A 14716-nucleotide genomic window follows, 5' to 3' on the forward strand; every position below is an offset into this window, starting at 1 on the left:
CCTGTGCCAGGTCGTGGGCACTGGTTTTTCGTGTGGCCGTTCATTTTGCTTGCGTTCAATGACCAATGGGCCTTATACTGCTGGTCCCATGCGTAAGCCTAATGGTCTGTCTCCTTCCATGCACATCTCTTCACGCGGCAGGGTGAAAGCAACCCTAGAGCCCTCCTCGTTCCATCCACTCCCCAATGCCTCCTCCTCATCCCCAGCCGGTGGCTCAACCTCTCGTGCCCTCGCCGCCATCAACCTCTCGTGCACTCACACGCCAGCCGCCGATCGCCCACGCCCTCACCCGCCAGTAGCCGAAGTCGCTCTCCCCCGCAGGCCGCCGTGCTCGGGATTTATGGCTGCTCCTTCGCCTCGCCCATGTAGATCCGCCATTGCCTCCCTCCCTTGTTGATGTTCATCTTATCTATTTATGAAGGGGGCTCGTCCTTCCGTGGTGCTCAGCCACCATCCGGTTTGGAGGGGGAATAGGAGACTCCCAACGAAAATGAGTGTGCTAGCGGTGGACCCAAGGATGCGTGGTGATTATGCCAGGTCCATGCTCCAGTTCTTCTGTTGGGTGAGCTTCTTCACCCTTCTTGTCAAGGAGATGTTCATTTCTAGCTAGGTTCCTACAAATGGGATTCTTTTTGTTTCTTTCAGTCAACCAGATGCTCAGATCTAGCTAGGCTTTCATATAGAAATTTTGTTGTCTTTTTAAGTTTGTTGCGTACCTCAACTAAGTTTCTGCAAAGTGGATTTTTGTTTGTTACTGCTCAAGAGATGCTCTCAGATCTAGCTATATTCCTGATAGTTTTTTTGTTGGCTTTCTTAGTTTGTTTGGTACCTTGATCTTTCCTCGTCGAGAAGGGGATATATTTGTCCTGGAGTTCCATTTCTCTTTATAGAGGAGTCTTTTGTTCCTTTGCTTGATTTGGCGCCTAGCGTGGGCATCTGTTTCAAGAGGGGACGACATACAATCCATGCAAGTGTGCTTAGTTGTTGTATGTATGGCAGATGTAGCATCTTGCCAGTTAGTCCCCACTAAAATTAATTTACCTCTCCATCTTTTTGTCTCGTGGATATCGATGCGAGTACTGTAGGTAAATAAATGTTCTATGGGAAAACATGCTGATTCAGAACCATAGCAAATGGAACTATGCTTGTAAGTAACTGGTACAGACGCTATTTAGAACCATAGCAAAACAACTATACAATTAAAATATCCATGACTAATTTGCAAAGTACAGCAGCGCGGAAGCAGCAACAGTCATGTTCTCAAGTTTGAATGTGTGTAATGTAAGAGCATGTATATTAGTTATTTTGGCATCGCTATCCTTTACATTGTAGGGTGTTTTGCATAACAAACAGTCAGGTCTACATATGTAGATTTGCAAGTTCGCCACACCTTTGAAACCTATAGTTGTTTACTATTCTCTTAAATCTTTTAAACTTTGTGCTTCATTCCTTTAATTTCAGAACTACGAGAGTGCAGCTAAATAAGAGTTGTTGGCAGTAGCAACCTACACATGTAGATACAGTGGTTATGGCGGCTCAAAGGGAAGTTTTGTCTGCCAGACAGCAACTCACAACTTAGTGGCGGCTCAATGTACATATGATCTATTTCTTCTTGGAGATATCTACTATCATATTATGACTTGGTGCTATCTGAACCTTCTATTTTCTCACCTTTTTTGGCGGCAATTATCCCTTAGACTGCAATAGTTTTTATAGGTGCCATTGTAAGTGTAGGTTTTCTACAGTTAAGCCTCTTGCATTGCAAAAAGCTACATTCCATTGTTTTTCTACGTGCCATTGTAAGTGCAGGTTTTCTACTGGCTTCAACATAGATAATTAGCATGAGAGAGGCTTAACTGTAGCTTTTTGCAATGCTAGAAGGACATATTCAGTACTGAAAATCTAGACTGTTCTTTCCACTCTGTAACAACTTCTATGCTTGCGCTACCATGATATCACTACAACATTTCCCTGTAAAATTTTAGTAGTTGCATGTAAACTGAATTGATTTACCAGTAAAAATCCGGACAACTCATTCCAGTCGATAATAACCATTGTGGCATTACCATGATATGTCATGTATTTGCTCCGAGTCGTAGTATGTTGCAGAAAGTATAATAAGAGATAGAATGTATGCACTATGGCGAATGTATGCATTATGGCTAGCAGTAACATTTTTTGACTTGCGCAGCATTTGATCTATCTATTTCTGCAGGCTATTCCTCATGTTGCAACCTTTTCCCGTAGAATCAAAACGAGTTAGATGGAAGAAATTGCAGGAGGTATATTTCGTGTTCTACTTTTGGAGGCTTGTCTATAGTATTAGTGTTGGAGGTCTGTCAATAGTAGTATTAGTTTTGGAGGCTTGTCTATATTAGTCATATTTTTTGGATTGCATTTTTTTCCATCTGCATCCTCTGGATTATGTTTCTTTGTTATTGCCATGTGTTACTTTTTCTCATTACTGTGATCGTCAGTGCTCTTCACAGTGGTTGTTCTTGCTTTATGGTTGCCTTCTCAGTGCACTTTTATTAGTTGTAATACATTAATATAATATGCTCGATTGACCATATTAATTATATATTGCACTTCACGGGGGGGCTGTTGGTGGAAGTGTTAGTTAAAATATTTTGGTGGCAGTGTATAAAACTAACTGTTGTACACCATTGTTAAGTGCACTTTTGAGCTTTGAGTAGACAACTGTGGTCTTAATTACTTTAAAGGATCGTTAGTATATATTACTATCAGATTTTAATGTTCAGTTATTCACACTATTATTGCTTGATTATGATAGCTTGCTATTATTAGAGAAGGAATGGTATTCCCGGCGTGACATTCAAAAGCAGTCAAGATGGTGAGGTTTAGAACGGAGGAGCTCCGCGGAATTATGGATAGAAAATATCCATAACATGTCTGTTATTGCCATGTTGACCGCGGTATGTGACCAAGCAGTGACAGCTGTCTCTAATTATCAATTTTATACAGTAGAATCTTCTTGATTGATGATTTTGTAGTCTTCTCTTAGTTGTACTATATTAATTCTTAAAACTGGATCATTTAAAATTAGTTAGATTTAATGAGTTGTTTCACTGTTTTCAAATAAGTAGTTTAAGCCCTTATTGTGTTCTGGAGCTTATTCTTTCTGCCTTTTTATGATTGATTTATGCTCTCACAAGCTTAATTGTAACTATCGGCGTATAATCTCATGGCTCAAAATCTTAGTTGTTGAATGTATTAAAATTTATGATCTGGAGTTTGCACTATATTTCATCCAGCGGTATTCCCAGTAACTGAATGTTAAGAGAACTGACGATCCCAGGTTGTACATTCAGTTACTGGGAAATGCTTTTATCTTGTAGGCCAGTTTTACATTTACTTTTTCAATAATGAGATGACCATGAGCAGTGTATCAAGGTCTTTTAAATACTAACGGTGTGTTAAGATTAGTAAAAGAAGGATTGATAGCGGCATACCTTAACTCGACTGATTCTTTAATTGCTGCCTCTCTAAGCCTTGATTAGCCATGGAGATACTGAAGTTCCAAAGCCACAAGTTAGGCCATCCTTCTAAGATCCGTTCATCCGAGTTCATTAATTTGTTTGAAATATATATTTATATTCCAAAATTGCTCAATCTCCAACCGGCCTCAAGGTTATCAGATGAAATCCGGTTAAATTTTCCTCTAGACTTAGTTGAAAGTATTCCTTTTGTTATCCAGTTTTTTGCTACGCATGTTACCTTTGTCGCTGAATATTGCCTACAGTTTATATATAGTAGACTCACATGATTACCTGATGACTCGTTCACGCAAGAACTATTGTCAATTTTTTCCTTTTCTGCAATGATGGTCGTAGCCCTTTGATTCTACAAGCCGCAAAGGAGAAAAGTGTAGAAAAATATGTCCATTGTTGTTGAATTGGTGGGATTGTCACCAAGTTAGTGCTGCACATTGTTTCTATTTTAGAGGAAGAAGCCAAATCATGTTGTTCATTGTAAATCATGAAAAACTTGTTTATTGTCACTTTTATATCTGTTATAAACTTTTGTTCGTGATGTGGTACTTGTCAATCTTGGTTTGCCCTTCCATTTCAAGTTTGCCTTAAATTCCAACAGACCAACAAGTCCTTGTTTCTTCAATTGGTTCTCGTTTCATGTTTGCACTTCTATTACAGTAGAATATTTCATAAACATTGCATTGGGCATTGTTTGTCCAGTTCCCTTCAAAAAAGAAGAGATGGCTATAGAGAGTGGATCCTTCTAACATAAATAAGCAGAGGAGCGGGAACTATACATGCCTCACTGAAGAGATGAAAAATGTTGTGCAAGGCATTGTTTGTTAAGCTCCTTTAGAAGATGAAGGAATTATAGTCCATCTGACCTATAAAGGGATGTTGAAGGACAAAACGCTATGGATTCAGAGGAGTGGGAGGGCACAGTCTACCAACAGTGAAAGGACAAATCGTGGCCTTGATTCCAAAGTTCCAGCTAACATAGTAGAATTGCATAGAGGGAAGGCCTGCATTTTGAAAACTCTATTACATAGTTTGAGGCTATGTTTCTTTCAATTTCCATTATTAGTATCCTTATTATTTCCAAATTGTCAATTATTTTCAAATAGTTCTTGGTTGAAATGGGACCTTGTGCCATCTGGTGCAACGGGTAATGTTATCATACATCTTATTATTGAGAGCAAGCCTTCATTGGTTTTTATTAAGGACCCTCAGGTTAAATTTGTTACCACATGGATTTCCTTTTGAACGCCCACGTGCATTCAGCTGATCCCTGCGCCATATGTCCTTGCAAAATGAAACTATTTTCATCGACAACATGACTTTAGCAGGTCTCTGCACCATTTGGCACAACTGGTCAACTAGTATGATATAGAAACTAAACAGGTGGCATTATAGAACATGTCTAAACGGCAGAGAAGACATATATGATGTTGAAAGTAGGCACTGCAAGGCAACATATGCATGATATGACTAACATCATTATGCCAATTTATATCAAACACCTTGGGGTAAATAGGAGTGGTCAGCTGCGTCTGAATCCTCCTCAGAATAGATATTTTCCTCTGGATTACAATCTGGAGAGGGGGAGGGGGTTTGCCATTGAACCCACCATGAAGCGATGTCTGCATGACATTGCATTGCCGCGCAAAAATCTTCTCTTTTTCTCTAAATGTTCAACATGATTGTGTACAATATCTGACATGCACACGAAAAAAATATGGTGAGATTATGTAAGGAGAGCATGCAGAAATCTAGAGTGATGGTAACAACGAGTGGATGGACCCAAGATGAACACCATAGGCATACCCTAGGTGAACCAGATATTAGACAGAGATACTATTCATTGCTGCCTCGATATGTGTGTCACAACTAATTTAGAGCTCAACTTTAACATTAATTTGGACATGACTAGGAGTTTAAGAGGTGAACAAGATGATAAAGTAGCAAGTAATATTAAGCAATGCATAAAATAAGCAGAAACAAAAGAGGGTGACCTCTCTTGTGGACCCGTGTACTCCTCAGGTTCATCTGCTGAATCGATAATGGTGATGCCATTGCGGTGGGTGCCGGCTGCAGGGAAGGAGATCTGAGGCGGCGAAAGACGGTCAAGAGTGGTGATGTCTGGTTTGGTGGATGCTTCTATCGATGGAGCAACTCAGGTGAGGTGGAGGACGTTGCGGCAGGAGCAGGACAAACCACAAAAGGTTTTCTTCATCACCTACCAGTAACTGAAGTAATTCTGTAAGGACTCCTTGGCTTGCATGATTCTAAAAACGCAGGGATAGGAAAAACACCAGAATAGGTTAAGAATGCATATGGGAAATGGAGCATTTGTAAACACAGGATTTCTGTCAACTTGGGTCTTTGGTTCACAGGAATTGGAAGAGCAGAGGAATGCAAAGAAACATGGCCAAATTAAAGTGAAACAATATGAAAGCGTGTACAATTAGAATGTTATTCTGCCACTAATGCACTTGGTCTTGTTTTCATGCATAGGATTTTAAAAAGTAGGTTCAGGTGGATGTTTTGCTCCATTCCTTTCAACAAAATGCATGAATAATTGGATAGTAGAGTGTCATAGGAAAATTTCCTATTACTATGTTTTTCCTTTGAACCACAATAGCCCTAATAGATCAACATGAATATAGAGTAATAAGTGATGCGACAAGTGTACAACCTCTTTGCCGTAGCCGTGTCGACCTCAGCATCATTGGGTTGGTCGCTGAAGAAGTTGATGCAGAGGTGGCTGTCGGAGTTGTGGAGGAAGATCTGAGGAATCTGTAGACGACGTCCAGGGCACTGCTCTGTTGTGATGGATGGTTCCGTCGCTGGAGCAGCTCCGGCGAGCCGTAAGACATCGAGGCTGAAGCAGTACAAGACAGACATCGTTAATCTCTAGTGGCATTCTAATAGCATCTCCAATGGATGATGTAAACTACATTACCAAAAAGTGATAGATATAAAATTTACATCACCGAAAAACACCCGACTACAATAGATGAGGTAAAAACTGTTGACTCTGAAATTAATTGCCGAAACTGAAATTTACAGTGGAATCTGAATGTTACTGTCAAAACTGAACTCAATGGTTGCAGAGAGGCACTTCACATGTAGTTTAGGGAGGGTCTGCAGTTCCTTCAACTTGCAACCCCCTGAGCCGCCAGCCACCACCGGCCGAACTGCCAGCCCCCGCCACCCGTGCCCGGTGGTGCTCCCGCGCCACCTCGCCGCCCCGAAACAACTCCCCATCACCGGTCCGTCGCCGCTCCGGCCAGCCCTCTAGGCCCACCCCCCTGCGCCGACCTTTTTCTCCGACGATCCCAACGCCACCGCCCCACCACTGCCGATGACCACTGCCCCCACCCTAAACCCTAAGATAGATAGTGGGGTACCTCTCCGGTGAGCCCCCTCCCCGCCGCGGGTGGTTCTTCCTTAACTCCGGCGCGCCCCCACCCCCTGAAAATCGACTGACCCCAAAGTTGATTCAGTCGACTGAAGTGTAGCTATATCAGAGCAGAGCAGCAGCACGAGCGAGGGGGAGAGCAGCAGCAGCAGCATGGGGGAGCGAGCGAGAGCCGGAGAAGCAGAAGCAGATCCGGCTGGTATGGGCGCCTCCGTCGAAGGGGCCTCGCACTAGGGGAGAGCCGCCGTGGAGATGTCACCCACGACGCTAGCTTCGTGGTAGCCGCGCCAGGGGGTGCGGGATGGAGCACCATTGGAGCCAGGAGGTCGAGTTAAGGAGAAGGTGCGATGCGATGAGTGTATAACCTCTTTGGTGGCGCCGAGTAGGCCTCGGCTTCGTCCAAAGGATTCGGTGAGGATGTTGCGGTTCCGGTGGAGCATGTTAAGGCGGCATTGTGGGGATGGAGCAGCTGCGATAGACGAGGTGATCATCGGAGCAGCTCCTTGGAGGTGGAGGACGGGGCGGCTGAACCGGCGGGACTTCGAGATGGACGACGGATCCTCATCCAGGGAGGTGGATGAGGGACATCGAGCTGTTGCGGTGGATGATGTCATCGGGGAAGAGGCTCCGGCTAGGCAGCGGTGAAGTAGCGGACAGAGGAGGGTGGGGTTTCGCGGCTAGAGCGGTGAGGTTATGGCGGCCTGGGATTTCGAATGGTGAAAAGGAGGCGATGGTAGGGAGACCATGACTTAGGGATGCGCTTGTCCAAAATGTACGGTGTGTTACAAAAGTACCCCCACCGATTTGAACTAGCAGCCCTTTCGGCTCAGGTTAGAAGGGGGATTTCACGTGTCGGGATTTGGCAGCTGGAGGGAGTTTTCGCGCGCGTTGTAATTTCGGGATAGCTAGGCGCTGGTTGTGAAGGAGCGTGTTTTGGGAGCACGATATCTGAATTTTCGGGATATAACAAGGCGCGGATTGAATTTTAGGGACAAGCCTAATGTGTAATATTGTACTTGTACGTACCAAATCAATTCTCACTTCTCTCAAGGAAAAAATGAAAAAAATAAAACTATTCACACGACACAAAAGAGTCTTGTCCCGTTTTACTATACAAATGCTATTCAAAGCTATGAATCCATGTTATGTCCAATTAAATTTTTTCGCTGGCTGTATAATGCATGTATAACCTACTCACACCAACAGTTTAGTGCATTCCAAGTGTCTATACTACCGCTGCAATTCAAACTAAATTTGAATTTGTTTCACTATTTGAATAAGAATCTACAATCATGATTGTTGCCAACTTCAACCATCATTCGTGTATTACCTTAACAACACACCACATGGTTACTATACTATCGCGGGATTTCCGCGGCCACCAATGGGACCGGGTGGCCGCTTGTGGGTTCGGCGGGAGGACGGCGCGTTGCACAAAGAGCAGACCAGCATACAACAGCGCGGCAGAGAGCACACAAGCGATTTACCTAGGTTCGGGCTGCCGTGAGGCGTAAGACCCTACTCCTGCTTTAGTGGATTTATGGTGGAATGAATGTGGTGGTACATAGTACACTTGCCCGGCATGGTTTTCCATAGGGGCGCAACGACTACGCGCGTATGGTGGCCGGGGTTTGTCAACTTTCCAACCTTCTAACCGCCCCCCTACGAGTGCCATGGGCCTCCTTTTATAGATTAAGGGGTCACCATACTGGCGAAGTGGTCATTATTCACTGATATGATAGCGAACAGTGCTAGCATACCTAACTTTGCAGGCTGACAGGGTGCATTAAATATGCCACTGAGTGTCACGTCACCAGTCGCCCGGCAAGGCCTGCCGGGCTATCTTGCCAGCTCCGCACCTGCTCTCTTGACACGTCGCAGGACGGGTGTCATCTGTAGGCCTCTTTTGTAGAAAATGGCTGCCATGTGGTGAACGGCTGCCACTTAATCATCTTGCGGCTTAACACCGCAGTGATTGACGACGTGAGTCATGCTTGAGTGGATGGTGGGGTGGTTAGGCTCTGCCAGGGAGCCTCAGTTACTTACTTCTGATGGTGGCCTTGCCCCTTGTCGGGCTCGCCTGCCCGGCAAGGGAGTCCCTTCTCTTGCCGATATCTTGCTCCTTAGGCTCGATCTTGGTCCCTCTGAGCTACATGTTGGTTCTTCAAATCTCTTGGTTCTTCAATCTCTGACCTGTCCCTGGCTTGTCTGTGCACAAGTCAGGCGAAAATGTCCGCCCCTATATATTTTCCCTGACATAAGCTCCCGGGCCTGAGCCATACGTGTTGCGTGGCACGTTGGGTTAGGCCCCAAACAGTGCGCGGGCACGTGGCAAGAGAGGGTTGTGCGTGACGGTTTGCCACAAGGACTAGTCAATCCAACGTTCACTTTGCGCAATTACTGCGCTTCGTGGGGTCGTGGGGCGGTTGCAGTTATGGTAAAACAGCAACTTTCTGAAGCATCGTGCCTCTATCCCACTTTCCGTCCTCTTAAGAATAGGGTAAATCGGAGCGGCACGATTCATCTGTCTCTCGCCCCGCTCCCCCATCTTCTTCCTCCACAAGCCAAGCCACAGTTCCCCATTGCTTCTCCTTTCGTTGCCATCCTCTCCAATGAATCCTTCTCGCGTTGTCACAGCAATGGGGAAGAGACCCACAGACAAAAAGAGGTCGAGGACCGCGGTGAAGGAGCCCGCCGCCGAGGGGAACAAAAGGTCGGCGGAGCTGAATAAGAACCAGAGTGAGGACATCATCTTCATTCCGTCCACCTTGAGCGGCCCCGTCCTTCAGGTGAAGTACGGGTATCTGTGGGAGCAGACCATTGAGAAAGGGCACAAAACGCCCGTGGTCTACAAAGTGGGCAAGGTGAATCCCACCAATTCTTGTTGGTTCTTTACCGCTTATTTCATCTGTGGTCTGTTTCCTCCTTTTTCCGAGTTCTTTGAGGCAATCATGAACATCTATGGATTTCACCTCCTTCATTTCACGCTGAATGCAATGGCGACCATGGCCATCTTCGCGCATTTGTGTGAGAATTTCGTTGGGGTGAAGCCCAATGTGGATTTATTTCAGCATTACTTCGTCCCACGGGTGGAGAGCAGAGTTAAGCACTCTGGGATCATCAACTGGATACCATAGTCGAAGAAGAATTACCTGCCGGGGTACCAACATGAGAGAGGGGATTGGTGCTGGATGCAGGACAAAGAAGCCCCCGAGTTTGTGAAGCGCGGCAGGAGTGCATCGAGCGTGGCAAGGATTGGTGTGCCAAGGGCCTTTCTAATGACAGGTTTCTTCGGCCCTGGCGGCTGTTGGGTTAACCATCAAGCATGTGGGAGCAGATTTCCCCCTCCATCGCTTCTCACTGCTGCAGGAAAGGGATAGGCATGTGTGGCTATATGGCGGTGCTGCGGATAGGATGAGGCTGCTGCTGGAGCTGGCCAATAACTTGTCAGTTTATGGCCATGCTTGGTTGTGCGACCAGCTATTTGGTCGCTTCGAGATGTTTAAGCTCCCAGCAACCGTCGTTCCCCAGAACATCAACTCTGCCCGGGATCAGATACTGAAGTGGATGCCAGATTGCAATGTTGTGGGAGTATCGAGCACTTGACAGCTCCCTTCTCTTGATGAAGAGCTCCGGTGGTCGAGAACCTTGATGGAGAAGGCCACCAGGGCCGAAGAGGGAATGTACAAACGCACCTCTGCTGCGGAGGTAGCGTATATTCTGAAGAGAGTCGTGGAGGACAAAGATGCCCGCTGCATAGAGGTGGAGAAGGATGCAAAGGCCGGGAAAGGCAAAGGGAAGGTTGGGAACAGGAGCTCTTCCCAGGGCAACAGCGAGGCGCAAACCATGGATGATACTGCCGGGGGAGAGCTTGTCGGGGATAACTTCCCCGGTCTAGACACTCTAGCCACGGTAGCAAAGGAGCTCCAGAAGGGAGAGGAAGTGGAAAGGGATGGGGGCGCGGCTGCGGCCCCTAAATTGGAAGGGCTTGCGGTAGGACCACAAGCCCCCGCGCCGGACCCAGACCAACGTGCCCGTAGGCGCGCCGTCGCCCGAGGGGCGGCGACCTCCAACCCGGCACCACCCACCAAGAAGGTGAAGAAGATATCCACCAAGTCTACCAAGGCCGAGGTGGCGTGTCGCCAATCTCCTCGCCTTGCTCAAGCCAAAGCACCTTCCGCCAAACGGCCGGTGCCCATGGATGCGGAGCCCAGCTCTCGTTCTAGCTCGAGCTCCTCGCAGAGCTCATCTCCCCGGAGCCCTTGATGTCACGATAGGCGCCGAAGATGCTGGGAAGCTCCACCCTTCCATCTTCGAGAGTCCCCTCCTCCCACGGAGTTGAACTTGAACTCCATGCTCATTGCAGAAGAGTAAGGAGGATTTCTTTTTGTGGTTGATATCTCTCCAAGCAGATTTGAATGCTTTTAGCAACTGACCTCTTGTTCTTGTTGTCGCCGGCAGGGAAGTGGAAGAGGAGACGGAGACCCTCATCCATCGTTCCCAGAGGAAGCTCCGGCGCCTCAGGTCACTGAAGGGCATAGAGGGCTCAGCTTCGGTGGGGAAGGATGTCGAAGACCCCGTGTTGAGCCCCGAACCGAACCCCCGGCTTGGGAGTGGAGACTTAACCCCACCCGCCGGAGATGATGGAGACATCCTTTCCGCCCCTTCACGTGAGGGAGAGGGCGAGACAACGTAGGGCGAGCCAGTTCGGGAGGAGCACATGTCCCCTGCCGCTCAAACCAAAAATGTCGTCATGGAATCCTCCACGGTGGAGACAGCGCAGAAGGCCGCCGAGTCGACCCCGGTAGAGGGCGAGGCTCATGACCCGGCAATAACTGTTGCCTGGGAAACAGAGACCCCTACCTGGGAGACTTCCCCAGGTATCTAGCTTAACCCTTTTCCCTTTCACTCTCTGTCTGCCTCCACTGGCTTCATTATTCGCTTCGAGATTTCCATACCTTCGCTTGTTCACTGGCCCCTTCCATCTACAGCCCCCAAGGCCGAAGCCCACACTTTTTGGAGGTGGTGGCACACATAGGGAGGTCCACCGCAGATAAAGCCGCGAAGGTCGCGGCTATAGAGGGGCAGGATCTGGCTGTCGGGGGAACACAAGGTTCTTTGGCAGTGGTGGAGCATTCCCTGGAAAGTGCCTCGGTAGAGGAAGTGGTTATGGAGGCGAAGATTCCTCTTTAAACCATGGGTCCACTCCTTCTTCCGGGGGCGCGACTGATGCCCCGCCATCTTCTTCGAACATGCTGGCCGTGGTGCCATTGTTGCATGATATCAGAACCCTGTGCCCGTCCTTGACAGACGCAAAACTTGATGAAGAGCTTCAGCATCTTCTGGCACTGCTGCATCTGGGAGGTGGGGAGGTCGACGACTCATCTGACATCACCGTGGACTTGTCCTTCATCGAGTCCATGGCAGTGGGCTTGAAGGAATTGCAGGCTCAACACAACCAGAAGTGGCAGGAGCTCAAGGAGCGGCGCGGATCCACCGACAAAGTGGATCAGAAGCTAAAGGACAAGTGCCCGGAGTTGCGTGAATGGCACGACAAGCAATTCTAGGCGCTCATGAGGCAGCAAGAGATCCTTCAAATGACGATGGAATATGTCATGGCTCGGGAGGGGCACCTGGCGGACCACAAAGCATCTTTGGATGCCAGTGAGCGAGAGATCTCCCTTCGGGAGGAGAATCTTGAAGCTACCCTCCACGCCAAGGATGAAAGTTTTGAGGCCTTGGTGCAGCAACGCACCAAGGAATTGGAGGACAAGCATGGGGCCGCTCTGGACACCCTTACTACTGACCATGCTGCCCAGTTAAAGGACCTTGTTGAAGATCTGGATGCCGTGTCTTTCACCAAGGTCGAGCTCGACCGGCAGGTGGCCAAACCAAATGAAGACCTTGCCGGGAGTGCCAAAGAGGTGGAGGTACTCAAAGAAGAGGCGCGACAATCAGAGCTTCACCTGGCTGATGTGCAGTCGCAGCTCTCCTCCAAGACCCAAAGCCTTGAGACTGCCAACAGAGACATCTCTGATAAGAAGGCAACGATCGGCTCGCTGGACCAGTCGACGGAATCCCTTGAATCCCGGCAGTAGTTGTTGTCCAAGGACATGGAAACCGCCAAGCATCTCCGGCAAGATGCAGAGGACAGGCTGAAGAATCGGGTCGACATGAACAACCTCTGGATCAAGAGCCTGATTGACATTGCACAACGTCTTGGCGCCCAAGCTGCAGCGATGGGCATGGACGACCCAGTCTACTCAGCCATCAAGCTGGAGGTCGCGAGTGTCAGGCTAGGGATCTTCTTTGACGAGTTGGTTGACAAGTGGAAGGTGCATGAAGAGGGGTGGGCCATGCGTTTCGCGACCGAGTCGCGGAGGCTCGCTCATGATGCCCTCTTTATGGTCCTGAGCAATATCACCTGTCGCCAGCTAGAGCTCGACCTTGGTGATGGCTTCAAGAAGCCGTCAACGGGTGCTAACGTTGCCGCCGCTGAGGAGAAGGTCGCTCCCATCACCGACAGTGTCACAACCTAGCTAGTCATGCATTAGAGTGTTGCATCATGTTTACTCTTTCATCAGAAACTTGAAATGGGGATGACAGAACCCCCAGTCCCCTCTGAAACCAACTAGGGTTACTAAAATAATTTTTCAATGAACCTGAAATGCCCTTCTAAAATGCCCATCATTTTTGTCTTGGTTCAGAACCTCTGCCAAAAATGGTGCACATTTTCCTAGGCCATCCTAGGGTTTTTGAATTAAATCATAAATATTTGAATTTGGGCATTTAAAATAATATAAAATATTTAAATGCTCAAATATCTCCAAACTAAAATGTTTCATGTTGGAAATAATCCAACTATGGGCCAGGAATAGTTTGGTGATTTTTGAACTTGCCTAAGTATTTTATTTAATTCAACAAAGTTGCAGATATATTAAATAAAACAGAAACAGAAATAAAAAGGGGGAAAACTTACCTGGGCTCCTCCACTGTGCGGCCCAGCCAGCTGGCCGGCCCAGCCAGCAGCGGCCCAGCCCACCACTGCAGCTCTCCGTCGTCTTCCTCCCCTCGCCCCGAAGCTGCTGCGTGCTCGCGCGCGCACGGCCGCGCGGCCACCTCCTGCTTGCCGACGCGCTCCTGGCCGCGTGGACGACTCCCGCAGGCCGTCCCGATCCCCCCTGCTCTCTCTCACTCTCCCCCGGCTCTCCCCTCCTCTCCCTCGCTCTCTCTCTCACTCGGCCGAACACCACCGTCGCCGCCGTTCGCCATAGCAGCCATCTCCGGCCACCCCTCGCTCCCCCGACTAGCTCAGGAGCTCCGCCTCGACTCCCTCTTCCTCCCCACCGCTCCACAGCTCCCCGGAAGCCCTGCATCACCGCCACGTCGCCGTTCCCCTCTTCGGGCTCCGACCACCGTCGCCGTCGAATTCGCCGTCTCCAGCGCGTCCCCGAGCCCGCTTCGACGCCCACTGCAACCGCGGTGAGCTACGCCACCGTTTCCCCCTCTCCTTCCCCTCGTTCCCTCACCGTAGCCACCTCCCCACCACGGCCGAACCTCCACCGTCGCCGAGCTCGCCGTCGACGCAGCTCCGGTGACCATTTGGTCACCCCGGCGAGTCCAACGAGTTCGCAAGACCCCGTAGAGCATCCCTAGCGCCTCGCTTTGCTCGACTTCGAGCTCCAGCACCGTTCCCGTGCACGACCGAACCCCGGCGGCCGCAGCCGAGCTCGCCGCCGTCGACTCCGGCCACCCCGACCCCAACGGGCTCCGCCAAGAGCTGCGGGTTGGCCTCAGCTCC

General features: G+C 48.7%; 1 long non-coding RNA gene across 1 annotated transcript; it reads left to right on the forward strand.

Moving 5' to 3' along the window:
- Positions 1-204: 204 nt before the first annotated feature.
- LOC119271568 lies at positions 205-4119 on the forward strand. Its single transcript, XR_005134615.1, has 3 exons — positions 205-562; positions 1462-2282; positions 2814-4119. It is a non-coding gene; the product is annotated as an uncharacterized LOC119271568 (long non-coding RNA).
- Positions 4120-14716: the final 10597 nt, after the last annotated feature.

The sequence above is a fragment of the Triticum dicoccoides genome, chromosome 3A (assembly GCF_002162155.2).
Source record: "Triticum dicoccoides isolate Atlit2015 ecotype Zavitan chromosome 3A, WEW_v2.0, whole genome shotgun sequence".
Taxonomy (NCBI): domain Eukaryota; kingdom Viridiplantae; phylum Streptophyta; class Magnoliopsida; order Poales; family Poaceae; genus Triticum; species Triticum dicoccoides.